The sequence below is a fragment of the Gavialis gangeticus genome, unplaced genomic scaffold (genome assembly GCF_001723915.1).
Source record: "Gavialis gangeticus isolate Ggan-Ray unplaced genomic scaffold, GavGan_comp1, whole genome shotgun sequence".
Lineage (NCBI taxonomy): Eukaryota > Metazoa > Chordata > Crocodylia > Gavialidae > Gavialis > Gavialis gangeticus.
In genome coordinates this window covers 27,463,086-27,486,521 of record NW_017729030.1, presented here as the reverse complement: position 1 = coordinate 27,486,521, position 23,436 = coordinate 27,463,086, and the positions used below count along the sequence as shown (strand labels likewise).

The window sequence follows — 23,436 nt, the reverse complement described above, 5'->3', positions numbered from 1 at the left end:
AAGCATCTATGGATGCAAGCCAGCATTTTGGTTGCTTTACGGTGAAGAAGAAAATCTCTAGTCCTGTTATGTTAACAGTATAGCATTTGAAATCTTATACAGTGCTCTTCTGAAACCAGTAGATTTCAGAGTGGATTTACGAAGGCGGTGCAGTTTTTCGAGCTGGCGAAAATCAGGTGTTGCATGATGGAGATATTAGCCCAAGGTCACTCTGCAGACCAGTGGCAGAGCTAGCAATGGAATTTGGTTCTCCTTTGCTCAGTCCACTAGAGGCAGGTTTACATAGTAACATTATCATGTCTAGCAGTGGCATCATTAAGTTTGGATAGGCCACCTCCTATCTGGAAGCAGTGTAGCTGTGTTCAAGTAATGACACTGGTAGACTAATAAATATAGGGACAGCCAATTGGTACAGTAGACATAATTCAAGTCCTTTCATTGTTTTATCAATGAATGCATCATTTCTTATATCCTTGCCCCATCACTGGAGCAATACCATATGACCTGGAAGCTGTTGAACTTCCCTCTCAGAGATTTTTACTTTTTTTTTTCTGCCTGGCTATTTGAAGAAAATCAACTCATCTAGGAAAAATGCTTTCCTGGAAATTTTAGAGGAAATGGAGACCCAAACCCAGGTCTTCCTCAGTGGAGGGCATGTAGCACTTCCGAAGCAAACTTTAGCTATTTAAGTGTTATGTTAGCTATTTAGCAACTTTTTAGATCCTACCACCCCCTCAGTGCAATTCTTCTTGCTCTTCTGAGGGCACTTACATTCTATTGCAGCCCTGTTCTGACAGGGTATTTGTGTATACTCTGCTCTAAGTGCTGGAAAAGTTGCGTTTTGTTCTGCCACTAATTAGTGATGTTGGGGGAGGGGAGCCCTTCTTTTAGTTCACATCTGGCCTTCAGAAGCTAGCCATCTCACCTGCAGGGCTCCGCAGTGTATGAAAATTTGGTGGCAGAGGAAAAGTGGCAGTAATTGCTGCTCCTTTGCTGTCAATTTATGGACTCATGGGGAGTCCCACAGCCTGGATGATGTGGCCCTGTGCACCAAATGAAGGATGATGGGTTGGGTGGAGGTAGTACAGAGCTTCATTCTGGAGTGCTGGGCCAGCCTCATGCCATTGATCCGGCTTGCAGCACTAGAAGGGTGAGCACTGCTGGTTTAGTGATTAGGGTATTGCTTAGGGAATGGGAGAGCCAGGTCCTAAGACATCCTTATTCAGAGTTGAACCTTCATCACCCACTTTTAAGCAAGCAGCAGATCATGGGCTAGGCATTGCTAAGAGTACTTTTCACTCCTTCTGTTGAAGCTGGCTTCCAGGGTAGGCAGCATGTGGGGGTCAGAAAGACGACATGTGAAGGTGTGTGGTTCACTGAGATGGGCATCTCATAAAAGGGAGGAGGGTCTTAGTTTCCTCGCCCCTGCTTTAAAGGTATTTTTGCATTTAATGGTTGTTGGAGAAAATAGACAGCAGTGTGGTAGTGTCTGTCCTGTTAGGCATAGTTAATATAATGAACTGTGCTGTGATGAATTATATTGTCATCTTTTTCTCCTAAACTGTTCTCATTTGTGGTCACTGGGCTTTTCTTATGCATTTGGTGAATTACAGATCTGCAAGAGACTTTCCGTGAAAATGATCTTCTTTGCCCCTAGCCTGTGACTGATAGTATAGAGATAAGTAAGTTCCACATATCTTCACTGTCTTTTTTCAAGAGGTTGGATGTTATTGAGTTTCACTGGGAAAATATAGAATACATTTTGAAATAACAATCCAAGTTATGGTCTACATACAGTTTGTGTATTGCCATAGCCATTTTATGTAGATTAGTGAAACTCCCTTCTATGACAGTTCTTTTGAGTGTAGTTTTGATAGTGTAGACAAGGGAGTTGTATTGCTGCTAACTAAATCTAGTTTAGTTCAAAACTATTGTTCAAAAACAAGCCATAACTCTCAAGTGGTCTAATTTTAAAAAGGAAATTTATTGTGGATAGAGAATCTCAGTTTAAAAATAAATTGTTAACCCATTATATTTAGTGTCATAGTTGCCAAAAGTGATGCCAGATCACTGTGATACATTTTATGATTAGTTTCAGTAATCCTACAGCCTTACTCTACTTTTGCCAACAGTAATAAAGGATATGTTAGAGAAACCATTGCTTTGCTTTACACTGATTTGCTTTCTTGTTTTTAATTAGACCACTTGAGTCTAGACTGCAATCTTGGTGGTTTTATATAGTGATATTTTTGTTTGTTTTCTCAGTGGAGTAAAAAACCAAAATGACATTAGTAATATTTGCAAAATAGATAGCCATAGTTATACTGTGAAATTACAGGTACTTATTATATAGTAATAATACAAATGATTTTCAAAGAAGGACTTTAAGGAAGCAATAATTTCTGTAAAGAAAACTTTGTTAAAAGAAAAGGTGGTGTTTCCCTCATGGTTTAATGACACACATTATGTAAAGTTTTTGTGCAAACCTTCTATACATGTATAAAGTGTGTGCAAGTTATGTCCGCAAATCAAAGGTTTTTTGACATTTGGAAGGGGTATTGAGGGCTCCTTCTTCAGGTGGTTGAAATCTATCTTCATTGCATTAACTGGTCATTGATTCAGCCTTGTGCCTCTATGATGGGGGCTCCCCAGGGCAGCTTCTGTCTAGAGAAGCTTTAAGTCAGGTTCTGGTAGAGCCAAAGGGTTAGGTCAAGGGCAGACAGGGGGTAGGGATGGTGCAGAAGGTTCCCTGCAGAAGTCTTGGTTTCCTGTTGACTCTCCTGGGAGATCCCTTGATATCCTTTGATCAGTGTTCAAGTCTGCTCCCTTCTTGGAGGTGGGGGGGTTCAAACTGTGCATCCTGATGGAATAATTAGGAGTAATGTCTATGACATTTTCCTATTTTGCCTTTCCAGTGATCAAGCTATTGTGTTTCCTGTAATATAATTGAGATGTAAAAGAAGCAACAAAATAACAAAGACGTTTGCCTAGAAATTCTCTACTAAGTATGTAACAAGTGTAAGTGTTTGAGATGGGGATTTCTTGACCCAGTCTGTGAAGCAGCATCATGATTTAACTAAAGTAAAACTTCTCTAATTTTGATCCCAGGTTCATGTTACCCAACCATGCCAAATGGCTAACTGCTCAATATAAAATCTCCTTTCCTGAGCAACTAGACAGGCAATTACACTAAGTTTTTAAATGCCTGTCTCAATCCATTTTTTGATATTGACAGATTAAAGATACTTAACATGACTATTATAACTGAGGGCAGTAAAATGTTCATTCAATCTAAATAATATAAGAAAAGGATCCATCTTTCTATATTTAATTTCCTCCAGTCATTTATACATTCATAATGTCATAGTTGTTAGGGAACTTACAGATCATGTATCAACATAATTTTCTTCTCATAAAATCAATTGTGTTTAAGCAAACACTTACCAGACGATGATAGCAGCACTCAGCTTGCTTCATAGGTATTCCTGCTTTCTGCTTTTACAGTAACAGGGCATTGACAGTGCCCTCATTCTTCTGCTTTACGTGTGGCAAGTTCTTGATGTTTTGAGTATTGTGCCTGGTGGTTTTGCATGAGGGCTGTTGCCAAAGGGTTAAATAACAGGTTAGATAAACTCCTGACTAGGATGGCTTGGATAGGGAGGAACCTGTTTTGAGCAGGGGGTTGGAGTGGATGGCCTCCTGAGGTGTCTTTCAGCCTTACTTTTCTGTGGTATTTATGGTCTACTCCAAGACTATTCAGCTTCTAAGCTGCACACCTCATGAGCTGAACCAAGGAAGGTCGTATGCCCATGTGCTATACTGGGGCAAGTCACATGTCCCCCAGACTACAGACTCACCCCCAGTCCCCCAGGACATGCTACACCTCACTGCTCTGCCCCTGGTGCCAGGGGCAGGTAGTGAAAACTGGAGGACAGAGGGGAAACCTGGAGTCTGCGGATATTGTTACAGCTGGAGCAATAGGGGAATGGCAGCCAGGCAAGCAGCCTGGGCCTGTGGCCCAGAGACCACCAGTTTGGACTACAGCTCTGATCTACACTTGTCAACTCTGATTTTTACATTTTACACTTCTGATCAGGTGACAATCGCTTGCTTATTGTCAATCAGGAGACAGTTCCCTTTTTATCTTTTATACTCCTCTGAAATTGTAAAGCAGAACAGGCAATGGCGTGGCTGAAGATCATCTCGCACTCCTTCCCTGAGTAGCTTTATCTTTACATTGTGAGTTTTCTAAAATATCTTTACAATAGAGAGTTATTTTTAACTTCCATGATAAATCCATTCCTGGATTACTTGCATCAATTTATGGAAATCCAACAGAGAATTTACACCATTAAAGAAACTGGTTTAGACTTTAAATGTTGCCCCTTACTGTTTAATTAGAGTGAACAAGAACAGCTTTCATTCTGCCTGCAGTGTACATTAATTGGATATGCTTACAATGTTTCATAGCAGATTAATTATTTGTTGAATTATACTCAGTATGGGACATGCTGAGAGGCAAGTGTTAGACTGTTATGTCTCCCAAATAATGTGAACTCAAGCTGTTCTCATAATACAAAATCACATAGATACAGGAATGATAAATGTATGTTCAGACACTTAAGATAAGGTTATCAGTTAAGCCCATCTTACCTATTGAACTACCCTTATTAAAACTACCTCTTTCTCTCCTCTTCTAGCCTGTATTTTAACCTTTTACCTCTTCTGCTATTGTATTCTTGGTAATGGTATGAATAAGGGTTCCATCTCAATTTAATATTAAACAGACAAATATTGTTAGTTCATCACAGTTCTCATAATTAAATTTCCTTTTGCTTTGAGGTGTAGTGAGTATGAATAGAATTGAGGGAACAAAGGTACTAATTCTGATACGTTGGGGGTTTGAACATGGCTGCTGGAAGTTGCATAGCCCTAGTTCTGACAAACATTATTCTGAACACACTTTTTTAACTTGAAAAATATTCACACGTTATTTGTTAGAGTGTTTTCTCATTGGACAGGTTTTTTTTTAAATAGTATTATTCATAATAGCCTGTGTAACTTTTTTTCTTTTAATTGAGAATTTCATGCACTTTAGGAGTTACTGATAGGATTTTACAAAGTTTTTTATCACTGGGCTAATTTTAATCCTGTTAAATAGATTATCATTAATGTCAATAGAGGCAGAGTTGCAATAGACTACTACGTGGGCTAGATGAGCATTGTCCAACTGGTGGCCCATGGGCTGCATGTAACCCCCAAAGTGTTAACATGTGGCCCATGGTCTCTGACTTGACTACCACTCACTCCCCCCACTATTGCTTTTGTCATAGCTGCTGATTTCCTTGGGCTTCCCCCCGCCCCTTCTCCAATTTATACTTCCTGCTCAGTTGTGTGTACAAGTGGTACGTGTAGCTGGAAGGGGAAGAGGGTTCTGTGCATGAGGCAGGCCAGGGTGGTAGTGATTGGGGGGAACCTGGGCTGGCTATGCAGCATGCATAGTGGGAGGGGACATCTGGGCTGCTTGGGTGGTACAGGGGTTGCCTATGACATAAATGGCCCTAGGGGCTGTGGCCTGCAGCTCATGCAGTCCCCAGGACTGAGGCATGTGCCCTTGGCTGCCTGGAAATTGGATATCCCTGGGTTTGACAAATGCACGTGTTTAACACAGCTCTTTTAAAAATGTCAATGTGTTTCGTGTGTGTGTAGTACAGTAGGCTATACATACATACATGCATACATGCAAACACATTTTGTGAGTGAGGAATATGATCACATATACAATCTTTTATGAGTAATCAAATATGAATATGTGGAACTGCCCCAAGCTTTTTTTAACATTGCTTAGATAATGTCCATGAATTGCACATTTGCTTGATATTGATATTTGACTGCAAAATCAGTATGCAGAAAAAAATGAAGCCAAGATGGTACTTGTCCCTTGTGAAAGATGCATTTTATATAAAAAAAAAAGTCCCTTATAACATTCTTCCTTAATTTTGAGGGATATTCATATAATTGTTTCTATTTCTAAACGTTTTCAACTAATGTGATATTAGTGTAAAAATTAACACAAGAGCATAGAGTTAAAATTTTAGGTAAATATACTCAAAAATATTTTTTCTATCTTTGGTTATTGCTAACTTACTTATTCTGGCTTTGTTGACACAGTAGTGTTTAAAAGCTGAGAGTTTTACTTCCAGAAGAAAAGTACCATATTTACTTGCATATCACATTTTCTGCCAAAAATAGCCTTCCAAAATTGGGGTGCATGTCTTAGGTGGGGAAGCTGATTTTCTACCCAGAATATAAGCATGGAGATGCTGTAAAACACCTGTTATTTCTTTTCTTCCTAGCAGCTGCATGAAAGCAGGAGTGGAGTCCAGCATAGGCATACCTTGGGGGAGGAGAAGTGATACAGTGGTGTGGTTGAACTCCACTTTCATTCCTGCTTCACTTAAAGTTTCTCAGCAGTGAAACCTGCCCAACCTGCAAGTGCCGGCCAATCACTGCAGCGGCTCCCAGAAGCGGCCACAGCCACTCCTGGAAGCAGCTGCAGTGATTGGCCACAGCAACTGGCTGCTGGGGAACTCCCCCCAGACAGCGAGATTGGCTGCAGGGAACACCCGCCCCCCCACCCCGCTAAGGCAGCAAGACTTTTCACAGTCTTGACTGGCTCCCCCCTCACCAGTCGCCCATGCATGTTGGTCTGAAACAAAAAGAAATGCAGACTCTCATAGACCCTAAGGGAACAGACTTCCAGCCTCAAAGTTCCCTTTGCAAAATAAAGTTTATTTTCTACCCAAGAGGATTTTTACCATGCTGGATTGGTCCTCAGCCTGAAGAATGGGATGTGTGCCTGAAAGCTTGCAAAGACAGATATATTTTTTGTGATTTCTTAGTTGGTCTAATAAAAACTATCATTTCTGAACCAAGATTTCTAGGTTTTGCACATTTTAGTAATTTTTCCACTTTAATATGATATCTATTTTTTTTTTCTTGTTGAACAACATTCAGAATACACCAAACTTGTGCAAACAATAAATAATTTAGATGACCTGGTTCAATAGTTTAGCTAGTTTTTTTTGTTTGTTTAATGAATTTACTCCATAACTTTTTTCATGTATTTACCCAGTGAACATTATATTTATTTCAGGACAGAGTTGTTCTAGAAATACTGGGTTTTTTTTAAATCCACATTGGGCAGGCCTTCTTAATTTTTAAATAAAAATATAAAACTCAGGTTTTTTTAAGAATGGCTTCTGTTCCTTGATAGACCATGTAAGCAGTTTTGGAGATGGCAGCTGACCAAAGTATAGGTCTCCTTTGCTGCGCTCTGAAAAATAACATCCCTTACTACAACTCAAACTGAGGTAAGACAGGAAGAATAAGATTTATAAAAGCAGAGTCTTAGGTTATGAAGCATCCAGAAGAATGTACATGTGCTTTTGCTGTGCTTTTATGTGCTGTTGCTCAGCGTGATTCTGGAGATCCTTACTAAGAGAAGATCTTGCAAGTGCAATGCTGACTCAAGGGTGATTTGTGGTCAGCAAGTTTTGCATAAGTAATTTTGTCGTCTTGTCTAGTTCTGCCAAGATTGTAATCCTATTTTTACTCTTAAAACCTTGTCCTGGAGGGTTTGTTGGCATCATGCTACTTTCAGTTTTGTTCAATTGTAGTTACATCTCTGAACTTTAAAATTCACTGCTCTGTTTTTCCCTAGAAATACTTCTAATTTTCAGTTATGTCAACATATAAGGAATAATTTTCTTTAAATAGAGTTCTGTGCTCTAAAATGGTGTCAGAAAAGAAGTACTTTATTTAATATTTAATGAGTGCATTTTTAACTGGGATAGTTTACTATCATAATTGATTTGTAATAATGATCAAAAAGCAGCTTTTGTGTATAGGAGATAGAGAGGGAAAATTACTGAATATCACAAGGTGCGTGTATATGCATAGGTGTAAATATTATCTCTATACAGTAATATTGAAATGGGTGTGTACGTACGCAACTTAGTTCACTCTGTTTCTCTCTAGATATGTACATATGTTTGTAAACAATATGCACAATTACACCTAGAGAGAGAGAGCATGCACAGTTTTGGACAGCGCAGTTTTGCATGCCTGCAGCAGATGGGGAAAACAGGCTGTACTTCGGAACAACAAAAAGAAAACACTATAGAATAGATTTTAAAAGCCAACTTCTTTTTGGGCTATTTTTGGCAAATTGTTTAAATATTTTAGAAGATGTAATAAGATGCCTGACCTTTAATATATAATGTTTAGTGAAAAGATTGATATTTTCTAAGGGGGTTTCATACACCATGTTACATTTTTCCTTTTCTTATTTCCCCCTCCTCTTTCTCAGTTTCTGTTTTGAAGATCTTCTTAATCCATCAAATGCAAAAGAGCAATTGAGCTCTCTGATTTATTACCTCTTTATTCTTTAAGAATCTGTATTTTTGTTTGTATATGGTTGTAACTCACTGATTTTTTGTTTTTTTGTTTTTTTGTTTTTGAGCCTGATTCTGCTCTTGGACATCAATGGGAGTTTTGTTGCTGACTTTCCTAGGTATTTGGGGCCCTTGGGATTTGGTGGACAAATGGTTAAAAAAAATGCATTCTCCCGTATAGTCATGTAGAAGACCTTTACATTACACAGGATTAATTTATAAATATGATTACTAATACAAAAACTGATTATCCTAGCCTGCTTTTCAGTTTTCTATATTACAGGAGCAGCGGACTTTTTTTTACAAAAGGCTTTTAACTTGAAAGATGAGTTAAATCTTATGCTTTTTATTCATATAGTTATATCTTTATTATACACTTTAATACCAAGTGCTTCATATATCTTAGTTTGAAAATCCCATGTTATTTATCAGCTTATGTATGTTGCCAGGTGTAATGTTATCAGATGATAGTAATTATTCAAAATAAATTTAAAAGATCATGTTGAGATCACATCTAATTAAGCCTAAGCAATGATGCCTTGTTATTTTAAGTTCAGCCATGGACAGATTTAGAACGCTACTTGACCCTTGAACTCATGGAGAAAGGAGGAAATAGGAGTGAACATTTTCTTTGCAGGGTAAGATCATAATGGAGTAGGAGAAAACTACATACATGCCTGCCAAAATACTTGGATCAAACCAAAGGAACACAGATGGCTGCAACTGATAAAGGTGTCTGTTATTGTTTTTTTTTCTTTCTGCTCAGCTGTGTGTGTGTGTGTGTGTGTGTGTGTGTGTGTGTGCATGTGTGTGAGAGAGAGAGAGAGAGAGAGAGAGAGAGAGAGAGAGAGAGAGAGAAGGGGTAGGAGAGCATGCTTTATGGCAGTAATGTTTTTAATTGTAGGGTAAAAAAGATATTATGAGATATCTTGTAAGCCTGCAGTCAAAGTTGAGCAAAGCCCATTTGTTAGGTCCTTCCTACATATGAAAAAAATGTTTCCTGACTCACGGAATCCTTTGCTACAACTGGAGTTGATACCCATAGCCCTGAAGCCCTGAATGTAAGTACTAAGGTGAAACAATGAAACTGATCTGCTAATTCTCTTTGCCAGGGCTTCATCAAGCTGGGCCTTAAAAACTTCCAACGATGGAGATTCTGCCACCTCTAGGTAACCTGTTTCAGTGCTTCACCATCCTCCTAGTGAGAATGTTTTTCTTAATATCCAACCTATACCTCCCTCGCTGTAACTTGAGACAGTTCTTCCTTGTTCTGTCATCACTGAGAACAGTTTAATTCCATCCTCTTTGGAACCAGCCTTCAGGTAGTTGCAGGTTGCTTTTAAATCCCCATAGTCTTCTCTTTTCCAGACTAAATAAATCCACTTCCCACAGCCTCTTTTCAAGTCAAGTGCCCAAGCCCCTGAACCATTTTTGTTCCCCTCCGCTGGACCCTTTCCAATTTGTCCACATCCTTTCTATAGTGGGGGCCCCAAAACTGAACACATTACTCCAGATGTGGCCTCAAAAGTGCAGAGTAGAGTGGAATAATTATTTCCCTTGATCTGCTGGCACCGCTCCTACTACTGCAGCCCAGTATGCTGTTATCCTCTCCCTCTTCAGTGCTGCTCTGGATTACTACACAACTTGAGATGTGAAGACTCAGTCTGGAGATGATCTATCGTGTGTGTGTGTACATGTCCATGCACATGCGTGTGGGTGTGTTTGGGGGCATGTTTATATGTGTGTGTGCATGCATATTGGAGAATCTCCTGAGTTGGGTTTGCACTGTTGCTAACGTAACTCCCTCTACATGTGCAGCCTACAGCTTTCAAGATATTTTAGGGCTCATTGGCTAGGAAGAGAACAGAGAGGTGTGCCTTCAGTATTTTGGTTGTAAGTGGAGAAATCCTTCACATGCAGTAGCGTGTTTGTTTTAGAATGTACCGTTTGGTTCCTGAGTTTGCTTTAGAAAGTTTTGGTTTATTTGTATAATATTCAACAAATAAGTCCAAATACAAATATAGAGAAAATAATTTATTTGTGATAAATATAGGACTGGTATCTGATATACCTATACATTTTGCCAAAAATAAACAATTTTAAAACTTTATCTAAAATGTAAATTTACTCATATAAATCTTTATGGAAAAGTTGTTGCATGTTAGCAATAAAATATAAGATACAGTAAAATATTTATTCTGAGAATCTAATATTTTATCCATAGTTTCTATTTTGGAAATATGTAATGGCTCTAATACTTCAGCAACAAATCCCGAAAAGGCAATGATCTGTCTTTCACTGCAGTCAGAAGAGGGTGATTGTGCTGAGATTCTGTTGTGGTCACAAGTGGATTATGTTTTTCCCCAGAGTGAGCTATTGCCATCATAAATCAATCTCTAATGTGTGATGTGGTATAGAAAATGTTTTTATAATCATTCTCTTTTCTTTCTGAGTCTTCATGATTTTTATATGAAGAATCCACCGTAGTTTGATCAGGTCATAGTTCTTAACATTCTGGATTGACCCGAGATAATTTTATATTATCTTAAAATGATTCACTGTTATGAAAGTTTGAAAAATACCTGTGTATGCAACATGAAAACAAAATAGTTTTAATTCAGTTTGGGTTAATTTACCTTGTAACTGAAACTCATAGATAAATAAAACATTTATTTTTACATTTTTTGGATTTTTTTGGAAGTTGTGCACCCACAACTAAAATGCATTTGTTATTTTAAACCATTGTTATTGATTGTTTATTTGTATCTCAGGTAGTTCTTGAAGTGAGAGAAGTTCTGGACAAACATATAGGAAATGATAGGTTCCAATCTGGCAATCAGATCTGCCTGGGTGGACCCCTGTGATGGTGTGAAGCTTTGTTCATTCACAGGTGTAAGGGCCTACTCACGTGGATCCACTTTTAGGACCGAGGTCTTTGTAATGGGATCTGCTGCTAGCAGTGAGTGGCGCCTCCTTGTGGCCACTCTTATTTTGACCCTTCTACTATAGTCTTACTTTGAGTACTACCCTATCTTCATCTGCCATGCCTTAGTTATTATAACTCTGGGAGGTTGCCTCCAGAGAACCAGAAGGGCGGTCCTGTGTGCCTTGCCCTGCACTGTCTGAGGCTCAGACAGCCTGGTCTCAGTTCACCAGGTGTCTGGCAGTCTGCCAACTCAATAATCTAAGCCTGTCTATGGGACATTTTCCATGGCCTCTTTCCCTCCTCTTTCAGCTACTCCCTTGCACCAGAGCCTCAGCAACAACATAAAGGAAAACACAAACACAATCAAGTGCGACTGGGTTGCTTTTCTCTAAGCTCTCCTCAGGCTTCTACTGAGTTCTGCTGGCTTCTCCCAGCCTAGGCCTTCCTGGACATACAATTTCCAGTCTCCCATATTGCATCTCCACTCAGCCCAGGGAGCTCTTTAGCTAGCACAGCTAGGGTCAGTCTCCAGGTCCCCCACAGTACTGCTCGCTGCTCCCAGTAGCAAGCTCCTTCCTCTGGTTCTGGCTCAGGTGCAAGGCTTATATAGTTCCAGGCTGCTCCTCCTCATGAGCTAAGTGCAGCTCAGCCTGTTCGTTATCTGGGGCTCTGCAGCTTTCAGACTCTACTGCCTAGCCCTGCTTTGAGTAACAGAAACCCTACCTGGAAAAATGTACAAGTCTTGGCATCAATACGCAAGTGATGTTTGAGTAGTTTCATACTACAGAGTTTTCATATTTGGACTCAAAAGAGTTTTGAGATGGGAACAGGTGTATTTTCTTAGCTAATTTATTTTTAACAAAAGCTATCCTCTGATTCCCTTTTGGATAGTTATTTTAGTTTCTTTTAATCTGGCTTTTAACTTCCATCAGTTTTGGGGTTTTGTTGGGGTTTTTTGGGTAGGGAAGGGGGCATTGTATACAGTCTTTGCTATTTTTTAACACTGTTTATTTCATTTGTATTACCTTACATCCATACCCATCTCTTGATTTATACCTGGGGTGAGTACAGACAGTCAAAAAGCCTGAGGCTGAATGAATTCAGTCTTTACATATTAGTCTAAACTGAAGAGATTAAACTGAAAAACAACCGGGGACACATTTACTTTTCATTCAGGAAATGCAGCCACACAGTGGCTCTGGCCAGAAGCAGGGGGCATTAGACCACAGCTCTTTGGGACATAGCCAGCATGGTCTGTGTATTTGTTTCCTCTTCCTGCTGCCCCTGAGGTCTCTGGGATTTGCAGTCCAGGAGCACAGTAGCAGGACTCTCTAGGGTTGCTCAACACTTCTTCTTCCTGCTTCCAGGTGCCTCTGGGATTTGTAGTCCACAGTCACAGCCAGCAGTAAGTTTCAGTAAGTTTAGCAGCAGGGCAGCTCTGTATTGGGGGTATGAGGGGGAGAAGGGAAAGTGGGTTTAACCCCCCTCCCTAGCTACAAGCCATAGCGGGGTTTTGTAGTGGGGAGGGGAAACAGTCCCTGCCTCCCTCCCTCATTCCCCCCTCCCCCTGCCCTCTTCTGCTGGAGCAGACAGCACAGCCCAGGGTTGGAAAGCATGCTGGGGGACTGTGATTTAACTTGAACCAGGAAGGGATCTGGGGCAGAAGTTTCATACACCAGTTTGACCCAAATCAGTTAAGTCTGATACTACATTCAACCCGGTTTATCCAAAAACAGTTTCAGCCATTTTGCAACTGGTTTATGTGCACTGAGCTTCTGTTCTGTTATAGGTTTAAACCAGTTTCTGATGACTTAAACTTGTTTATGTGTAATTTCTGTCCCTAGCCCCCTTTATTTTTAAAAGTAATTATTTCTTTGGTAATATTCAGCATAATAATATCTTTCCTCTGTCAAAGACACCTTTGCTTATGGCCTGTTTATTTAACGTTGATTCAGATAAACCTCTCTGTATCTGCCCAGCAGTTTGTTCTGTGCTCTCTGGATTTAAACAGAAAAAACAAATTAATGTTTTAGTTTCAGGCTTTTAAGGGTCCTCCATAAGTCTTTTTTTCAACAGCCATTTAATTTCAAGCTGACAGTCATACCATCACAAACTGTGACACTCAGATAGTTTGTCCATGGCCCTAATATCTCTTTGAAGTGATGTATTTTTTTTCTTCATATAGCTTTCTCATGGTGGAGGAATGTGTTTCTGGTGGATCTCTTGAAAACTCCACAGATGTTAGGGATTTGTAGAATCTGGTTGTTAAATCCCTTGGGCTAGCAAACTGGATGAAGTGCTGTGCTCCACAGGAACCTTTGTGCAATCTTCTTCCTCATTCCAAGTTTCTTCCTATGGGTTTGGCTGTGGGAGGATATAGTCAGATCCTTGATTTTTGTATTACTTGCAGATAGTTTGATAGGAGTTATACTTTCTTTCCTGTCAGAATCATTCACAAATTTTATTTGGTTGCAGTTATTTTCTTGTTCCATTTATGGACAGTGTGGTCTTTGCGCAGTGATGGTGAAAATAATAACTTGCTAATTGGTATTGAAGAACACGGTGGGTGTTTTTTATCTACTCAGTGCTCAGATATATTACTCATTTGTTTCTTTTGTGCAGTAAATATTTATATAAATATGTTTCCCTACTAAGGAGAGCATATTCGTGATTGCAGGCCTTTACTTTTTTTGGTTTGGAAGGGTACAGAAATACTGGAGAACAGAAATGTCAGGGAAAGAGCATGACATGCATTGTTTATGTAAGCATGTTTCAGTTCTTTTTAGAATTAAAGTAATGTTGAAAAAAATCACCATTATCAAAATGTGCCATATGTGAGCATTAAATTGATTGCAGAAATAAATTGTTGCCACTGGAGTGTTTCATTATATCCATAAGCAATTTTATCCATCAATATAGACTTGGAAGAGAGCGACTGGAAATTATGCCTTTTGTTCTTTATTAAAACACATTAAGAAAGATTTCTGTTTTGTAAATGGTGGAAGCAATGTTTCCCACTGATCACAGCTGGAAAGTCACAGGATTACTAATGGACATAAGGGAAAAACAAGCCTTCTGACTTCCTGCTAGGACAAACAAATTTCATATTGAATTGTCTTCTCAGTTTCCTATCATCAAGTCAACAGAGATCTTGAAATTTGTTGTTTTCTTTTTAAATAGAAATGCAGCTGTAAATCTTTTATCCAGGGAACAACTCAATGAGAAAATGCCCCAAATTCTACCTGCAAGAGCTTTTACTAGTCCAGTATTTGTTTTGCGCACACATTTGCCCCCACTTTCCTGTGCAAAACATACTTATTTCCAGATCCCGAGCTTGTTTTAAAATAACCTGTCACTTATAAAGGATGTGAAATATTTTACAAAGTCCTTGCTAGAGCCAACGTTGAGAGTTAACACACTCTAGTATAAGAACAGAGTCAGGGCCTGCAAATCAGAATGGCCAGACATGCCTCTGTAAGTGAGAAAACCTAGGGTTTCCTGCTTGCAGAGGCATGCCCATGGATTCCAGCTGGGGACATGCCTCTGCAAATGGGGAAACCTGGGCAGGTACTCCCAGAGCTTCAGGTGTCTGATCCTGAGCACCCCAGGCATTCTCCTCTAGGGAACTGAGGTTCATACCTTACACACATCTGTAGGGGATTTTTTGGGACTCACAGGACTGGGAACCTGCCTAGAGCAGCTGGGGAGTGTGGGCAGCTCTGGGCTGCCAGTGCTCCTCTGCCTTAAAATGAACAGACATCTGCAGCAAAACAGTGGCACAAATTTATACTGACTTTTGCTGTGGTTACACATTTGGGCATTTGTGGCATGACGAAGGGCATATACCTCTGTTTTCTTCCACTTTGTATTGGCATTTTCCTTACTGACCAGCTCTCATATTTGAGGGGATAATTTTCCAATAACTCTGTAAATTCAGACTCAGTGAGTGCATCAAGACAAGTGGGCAGGTGCACTTTGCAGCATGTCAGATGCTTTCGAGGTGCCACAAAACACGTAGCACATCTGAAAAAGTTTTCTGTAATGCATATTTGCAGCGCAGAGCCAAGTAAGATACCAGGAAATCTTGGTAGCTAAAAAAATGTGCCAAAAAAAGCAGGGTGGCACACATGGCTGTAGTGTACACCACCGCACTCTGGCTGCTGGCCAGGGTCCATGCACCCAAATCGCTGCCGCTACAGGTGCTGGCCCCAGCTTCCCATACCCCAAGTGTGGTAATTTGCCGTGCCCCAGAGCATGCTTGCAGGGGTGTTTCCTGGGGACAAGTACAGTGGCATAATTATGAGCTGCTGCTATTCGTCCCCAGGGAAATGCACACGTGCACTCATGAGGACACGCCCAGTGAAATTTGGATGCAAATTGTATCTTTGCACAGAAGAAGGTTGTGGATTTGTTAGAATTTGTTTGCCTGGGCATCAATGATGCCTCAAAAATTGAAGAAAAAGTTAAGCTGAACCCAATGAACCATTTGGTTGGTATAGTTATGCTCTGTGATTATTTTTGCAGCCATTGACACACAAGGGAGAAATGTAGCTATCGTTGTCTGGCCTTCCTAGTTTCATGGTCTGTGTTTTTCTCTGCTCTGCAACTATTCAGCTAAATGTAACTCTTAACATTTAATTTTGACTTCAGTAGGAACAAATTTCAGCCGGTGTTTAGTACTTTTGAAAATCACAACTCAGATGTTATAGATATTAGCAGGTTAAGAAGTTCTTCACTTTATTTTCATTATTTGGTACTTTTATTTGGTAGAAAACACAGAAATATATGAAAAATACCATATAGTTCATTTCTCAGTGTTTAAAAAAAAATATTTAACTGAGCTTCTTTTAAAGAGATTTTCTTTAAAAGAAGCTCAGTTATTAGTCAAGAAACTTTAATTCTTCTTTGCACCTATGAAAATTACATCAGTAAGCAGGTGGTAAGGATCAATTGTTTTCCATTAGCTGCAAGTACTTCAGGACTACTAAACAGAAATACAAATTTTTCATGTTATTTTAACAAATACCTAGCCATCTGCCTCTCTTTTCATAATGCTATATGTCTGACATTTGGATAAAAGATTCTGAATTAAAGAAAACTGCATTAGATTTCCTTTGTGACTCCAAAAGACATTGATTAATTGAGACAGTCAGCATGGCTTTATTTTAGAAGAAAAGCTTAATGATTAACTAAGTCCTTTTTTCTGTTGCTCCTACTGAGCATGTAAAATGGTTATAAAAAGATGCAAACATAAGACATTTGGAATTGTTGTTGTGTAGAATGGAAACCAGCTGAATATTGTACAATGTTCTATATATAACCAAAAGCATTAAATTCTGTGTGATAGGTGTCAGGATTTGAGTATAATAATACATGTTCCAAGTCATTTGGTTTTCTGGAGTGAGAAAAGCTGCCTCTCCCCCCAGGGGTGCAGATAGAATACCATCTATGTAACAGTTTGGTAACAGTTGCTATTTCATTTATTGCAAGCACTAGAGGTGAAAAACAGCATTCTGGTAAAGTATTATCCATCCTGTGTAGAATGCCTGTTTGCTGTGTGGACATTTCTTAATCCTTAGTGGAAAGTAATGAGGTGCAGGGCATGCAGAACATGAACATAGAAATCGTTTCATTCCGATCATCTGTTAAAATATGAAATTTAACGTTAAGTCAACCTACCTAATGCCATTACAAGTTATTGTTGACTGCCCAGTATAATCTTTATGAGGTAAAGCATGTCCTACTTCTGTAAGCTTAGAGTGAATAAAAGAAATGATTAATACCTTAAGATAGCTGGGTCAAAAATCTACTTCACATAGGTTGTAATCAAAATTACAGTTTTAATCAAAATGGCAGCCTGCAAGTACACACAGGGTGTGCATCAGGATCTGGGGAACACCTGTTCACCAGAGCGCCTCAAGGGATGACAAGGTCTAACGGTCATAAACTCCTGCAAGACTGTTTTAGGCTGGACCTAAGGAAAAACTTTTTTACTGTCCAAGCCCCTAAGACCTGGAATAGACTCCTTCCAGAGGTGGTGCAAGCACCTACTCTGGACTCTTTTAAGAAATGTTTGGACGTTTATCTTGCTGGGATCCTTTGACCCTAGCTGACTTCCTGCCCTTGGGGAAGGGGGCTGGATTCGATGATCTTCTGAGGTCCTTTCCAGCCCTTTCATAATGTCTATGAAATCTATGAAAATGCTGAAACTGGAGTATGCCACACCAAATCAGGGATCTTCTGTTACAAGATTTATTCTTTAAAGAGCTTTGATGCATCAAAGCAATTATTATTTTTTAATTATTATTGTCATCCTAAATTAGCATGAGATCTTTTACTTGAGGTGATAGTTGGGGAGCAGCCAACTTTCTGTTGTGATTTACAAAGTTTCTTGATTTTTTTAATGTAAAAGATGAGGATTTTTGTGAATATCTTTTATTGGATCAACTGCGTGGTTGGTATAAATAAAAGCTAGTTCCAAACATTCGGAAAGCCCAAGGCGGTAGAGATCTAAGTTATGCAGTTTTAAGTAAGGGGCGTAGTTTAGATGAGTAGTGAAGAAAACACACATTTTCCCTTTGATTGAGTGGGAGGGGGCAAATTTTAGATGGGATTTTGCCATTTTAAAATCAGTCTATGTGCACCAAACTTCTGTTCTGTTATGGGTATAGACCAGTTTCGGAGCACTGACACCAGTAAAAGTGTAATGTCTGTACCTGGCCTTAGAGAAGCTTTCTAGTACCAGAGTATGCTTCTTCAGGGCTCTGGATTTTATGTCACAAAGTCTCTGAAGGATATGGAAGTGTCCTGATGTTGCAGGTTTGCTCTTTTTATGGATGCAGGAGATATGTTTTGAACATAATGCATCTTGGGCTTGGAAGCATTTCGGGGCAAGTCAGAGGAAGAGTGGTGCGTTGCCAGTAGATCTAACATTAGCTGGCTATGCTAAATAGAGATCCCTGGGGAATGGGGATACAGAAAGCTAGGGCTGTTGTAACATGCAGAGGGTCTTTCCCTATCCTCAGGCCCTGTGAAATGTCCCAACATGCTAGCTGCTTAGTTGCACATGGAGGAGCATGAGGGAAGGGAACTTGCCCCCGCATAATTTAACTGGTGGTGCTCTTATCTCTTTGTAACGTATGGTGATTTTTTTTCCAGCAATGTGCAGGCTAAAACTTCACCTTTACAACAATTAAAATAAGAAATTTTGTGTAATGTTGTGGCAATCCTGAAGCTGTTTAACAGATGTTTGTTTACATATGTTGGTGTGAAAGTTGTAGTGCTGTGGTTTCAACTGCAGTGATTTGGTTTTAATTTATGAGTTTTTAAATGACGAAGTGTGGTTGTGCACTCTGAGAAGTTACTTCTACAGAAATAGTATTGTGGGCTTCCATGTTAATTGTCTGTCAATAGCTTCCAGATCAACTGAGCACAGTTTACAAGCTTAAAAACATTTTTTTCCCCCTCTTAATTAATTACATTGAACAAACAGCTGCATTTATTATAATGTTGAAGGAAAATTGAAAACACTGAGAGCTTTAACACTGAAAATTCTTAGTATTGCACTGTGCCTCTAAAGCCCAACCCAGTACTGGGCTGTAGTTAGAAGTGTATTGGGACAATAGCAACTTCAAGAGACACTGTACCAGGAACAGACACAATGTCTTCCAAGGCTTGCTGACCAAGGAAGGAAATACTGTAGTTTGGCCCATGTTTACGGAAAACGTGTTTTTATGCTCCTCTGTATGCCTGGCCAACTTCCACTGAGTAAGAATGGAAGGGAGAGGACCCTCACAACTGCCGCCTCCTCCCTCTTTGGAAAGGATAGCTCTGACCCTGTTGCTTGTCTTGGCTCTGTGTATGGACTCTGTGATTGCCTCTGCAGTCGATGTCCATGTTGTAGCTTAACTAGTGGAAGATGCTTATTGTGGCTTGATTTAGTCATAGTTTTGCCACTGTTTCATAATCCAGCCATTAAGGGTTCCATTTACGAAAATGTGCAGATACACACACAAATACATGGCTGTCGCTGATATGCTGTTACCTAGGCAAGTCACCATGTTCGGATCTAAGTAGTGATTTATGCAAGAAGTGACTGATATTAAACAGACAACTTCACTAATTGCATGTGCTGGATTTTGCACGACTGTAAATGCCTAGAAAATCAGGCATTTTCACCTGAATTCCTTTATGGATCTTACAGCTAGGACTGTTAATCTATATGAAAATACTTTTAGAAAAATTTACAATATTGATGCCTGTCCCTGGCATGCTTGTATTGAGATGTTTGCATTACAGGCTAATAGGTTTTATCTGGCTCCACTAGATTTTTAAAATGTCTTCAACTCAGTGGAAAAATTACCAGCTTATCTCCTTTTGGATGATACAGTTTCATTTGGGCAGTAGGTTCCAATTTACATTGTAATGTTTTTCATGATGGCAGCTTTATTCTATTAATGTCATCATTAAATAAGTTTTTAAGCTATGATTAAGTTCTTTATAAAGGTAAAGTTTTCAAAAGCACCTAAATTCAATTTTCAGAAGTGATTAGTTAGGTACCTGTCAGCCAAAATTGTAGTGGCTGAGGGCACAGGGACTTGTGTCCAATCTTTACAGTTATAGGGCCCCACTCTGAACATGGCAGCACACAGAGACAGGCTGAGGGTGGGTCAGAAACTAGTAAGTGTATCTTCCCTTGGAAAATGTTGTGGAATAGCTTAGTAAGGCCAATAAGTTAATGTACCATTCATGTAACAATTTTTCATTGTATGATGAGAGTCCTTTTGCATTAGCACATTAGTTCATGTGCTGGTTTTTAGGTAAAGTGTTTTGCACAACTTGAATTAATACTATTTCTGTGTGTAAACTTAAGATGCGACTCAAAATGAACAGAAAGAAAATGCTTAGGTGATGGACCCTCCGAAAAAAGATCTTATTGCTGTTGTTGTTTTATATCAGTTTTATCTCTATTATAGAGTGAACCCCTAAGGTACTTTGCATTTACTTTGTCCTAAACTCAGTTGTGTTTTTTTTAGTAGAAGTTTTGTAGTATTGTTTTTATTTAGCATTTTATGCTGCTGTTCTGCAGACAGCAGGGCTTGGTTTACTTCTGATTCATTTCTATCACTTTTAGTACTATCTCATCAAGGCTTAAAAAAGAAAGAAAGAAATCTTAATAACAGTAGTATCCTATCTCCTTTTTCTCATTTTGTTTCAGTGCAGCGGTGGATATTTCAAATTCTCCATGGCAATAGAGAAGTAATTCAGAAGCAAGTAACTTGCCAGATCTTTGCATTTTCATTACAATTATTGCTAAAGAGAAGGAGTACTTTATCAGACATAAGCTTTGTAGCCCTAGAACTTAGATGCTTAAAGCTGATGCAAATTAGTGTTTTCATTTCATTGTGAGTTTACTACTGAAGTAGTACAATCTTTTAAGAACCAAAGATCTTTTCTAAGAAAGATTTCACTGGCATCTCTTTGTAGAAAGCATCGAGACACTTTGGTAAGCAAGCGACGCAATGCATCCCTGGGGTTTCTTACAGGCAGAACAGAGAGATCTCCTTTACTCTGCCTATTTTGTTACTTGTGGATTATGTGCATTAGCTGTTATCCTATTATATGGTACATTTATAACTGTTCTGTTCAAGTTTTTAAGTAACCAGGTTGGAACTGCATGCAGTCCAACTGAAGAAAAAAAACCACACAGGAAAAAAAGAAATCAAGTGATTTGGCTACTGTTAGGACAAGTAATTAACCAAAGACTTTTATTTAAATTGAGTCGGCCCTTCTTTTCCTCCTTTTATGCCTTCTTGCTGGGAATGCTGCTCTTGGCCACAATATTTTTGCTCTTCCCGTTTTGTACATCACGTTTGATCTCAACCATAAATAAACAGGGAGCTTAAAATAATTCATTTTAGTAAAGGGTTATGCTTAATTTTGCTGCAATACAAGTAATTATTTGTATGTCATCATGGGAACAAAGCTTGTAAAAGTCAATTATACTCTGAACTCACAGGAGACCCAAATTCAATGCTGCAATTTGATGTTATGACTAGCACGTTTCTTAAAGAAGACCCAAATGAATAGATTAAATTGTGTAGTGGATCATGTTTACGACTTTTAGAAACTCACCTGTGCGTTCTCAGTGTTTAGGCAACTTTTGAGAGAGAACATTCAATTGGTCAAGTTGTGGCAAACAAGCACAGCTAAGTATTCTTCCTAGAATAATGTCATTTGTATTTTTATTCTGTATTCATTCTGTTACTTACCATAGTTACACTCTGTGATTTTTTTCTGCAGTCACTGGCACACAAGGGAAGAATGTAGCTGGTGTTATATCTGTCTATCCTGGCTTTATGGTTCGTTTTTTCTCTGGTTTGAAGCTATTCAGCTAAATACAGCTCTTAATGTTTAACTTTTTACTTGATCAGGTGCATCTATATGTGCAATTAATGTGACATGATAAACTTTGGAGCACTTTGAGCTGAAGTATACTGCTCCTGGGCACAGCATCTACACATACGCCTGTGATAGCAGCCCTTTGGTCTGGGGCAGAGCGAGCCTGGGCTGGCAGCAGGCTTTGGGGGTCAGCCCTAGGCTCTGGGTGATGGCATCAGACTCTGGGCTGAGGCAGGAGGGTGGCATCACCCAGGGCCCTAGGCTTTGGTTGATGGCATCAGATGGGATGGCTGAGGTAGGAGGGTGCCGAAAGTGCAGAGTCATGTGGCTAGGTAGCTGTCAGCTCTCTCACTTTAGCACCCATGTGCCCCAGCCAGTCCGTCACTAGCTTTTCATTGCACTTAGTTACTCTGCTGTAAGATAGTACTGTCCCCAACAGTCCTATTTTATAGCAGAGTTAATTAGCTTACTGTGTCCTAATACTGGCACATGTGTAGACAGTGCTGCTCTACTGCGAAACTAATTAGTCTACTCCTCAGTAAAGTGCACATGTAGAGGCACCCAGTAGAATGGGGTTCAGCCAGTGTTTACTACTTCTGAAAATCACAACCTAAATGTGATATTAGTAGATAAAAAAATTCTTCACTTTATTATCATTGTTTGGTACCTTCATTTGATAGAAAACCCAGACATATATGCAAAAAACCATATAATTCAATCCTCAGTGTTACAAATAATTTAACTGAGGTTATATATCAACATTCTCTTTAAAAGAAGGTTAAACTTCATACGCTGAGGTTGTATCAAGGACTGCAGTTAAGCTTAGAGTCATGATATAAAAACACTTTACCTCAGAAATGTTTTACTTTGACCCTATATACTATAAGCAGGCTGCCCACATCCTTATGCAGATCCAGTTTTTAGTCTTTGAGTGGTCCCTTTTTTCACTTATTTTTAGTTGAATAACTCATAAAGATAAGTGAGGTGGAACTCTACCATAAAGCATAGAGTGATCTCCTAACACTTTGAAGTCCTTCAGTGGAGACTGAATTTAACTTTGTTGAAATATGACCTAATCAAGAATTGCAGTGAGGACTTCTGATTTCAGCAAAAGTACTTGCATGAAGAAACCAAAAATGATTTAGGTTCTGAAATATTAAAACAAACAAACAGGTACATATTATATAGTATAATAATGAATACTTAAGTAACCAGTTGGTGCCTATAATGTGTATATAACTAAGGCCACTGAACTTATATGAAATCTTAGACCTTGACTGTTGGATTAAAATAGCTAATTAAATAATTATTCTTCAGCTTTTAGTAATATTGAAGAACACTTTTAACCATAATTATAATTGAATTAATCATTGGATGCAGGGGTGGCAGTGGATATAGTTTTCCTAGACTTCAGGAAGGCTTTTGATACTGTCTCTCACCCCATTCTCATTAGAAAGCTGGGGGACTGTGGCGTAGACACCCATACAGTCCAATGGGTCGCCAACTGGTTAGAGAGTCGCACCCAGAGGGTGGTAGTGGATGGGTCCTTCTCGACCTGGAAGGACGTGGGAAGTGGGGTCCCACAGGGCTCGGTCCTTGGGCCTGCACTGTTCAATATCTTCATCAGTGATTTGGACGAGGGGGTGCAAAGCA

At 39.3% G+C, this 23,436-nt stretch overlaps 1 protein-coding gene, 1 long non-coding RNA gene and 1 pseudogene across 2 annotated transcripts in view; 2 read left to right on the top strand and 1 right to left on the bottom strand.

The window, feature by feature from the left end:
- The window catches only part of FAT4 (FAT atypical cadherin 4), a gene marked incomplete at its 5' end in the record, with an annotated part of 260,980 nt that overhangs the window by 9,711 nt on the left and 227,833 nt on the right, over positions 1–23,436 (top strand). The window lies entirely within an intron of this gene.
- On the bottom strand, positions 7,288–7,657 carry LOC109301124 (annotated as a pseudogene).
- The window catches only part of LOC109301125, a 19,807-nt gene continuing 5,555 nt past the window's right edge, over positions 9,185–23,436 (top strand). The window contains exons 1-2 of the long non-coding RNA XR_002098438.1: positions 9,185–9,194; positions 9,741–9,744. This is a non-coding gene — a long non-coding RNA (uncharacterized LOC109301125). The remainder of the gene's footprint in view (positions 9,195–9,740; positions 9,745–23,436) is intronic.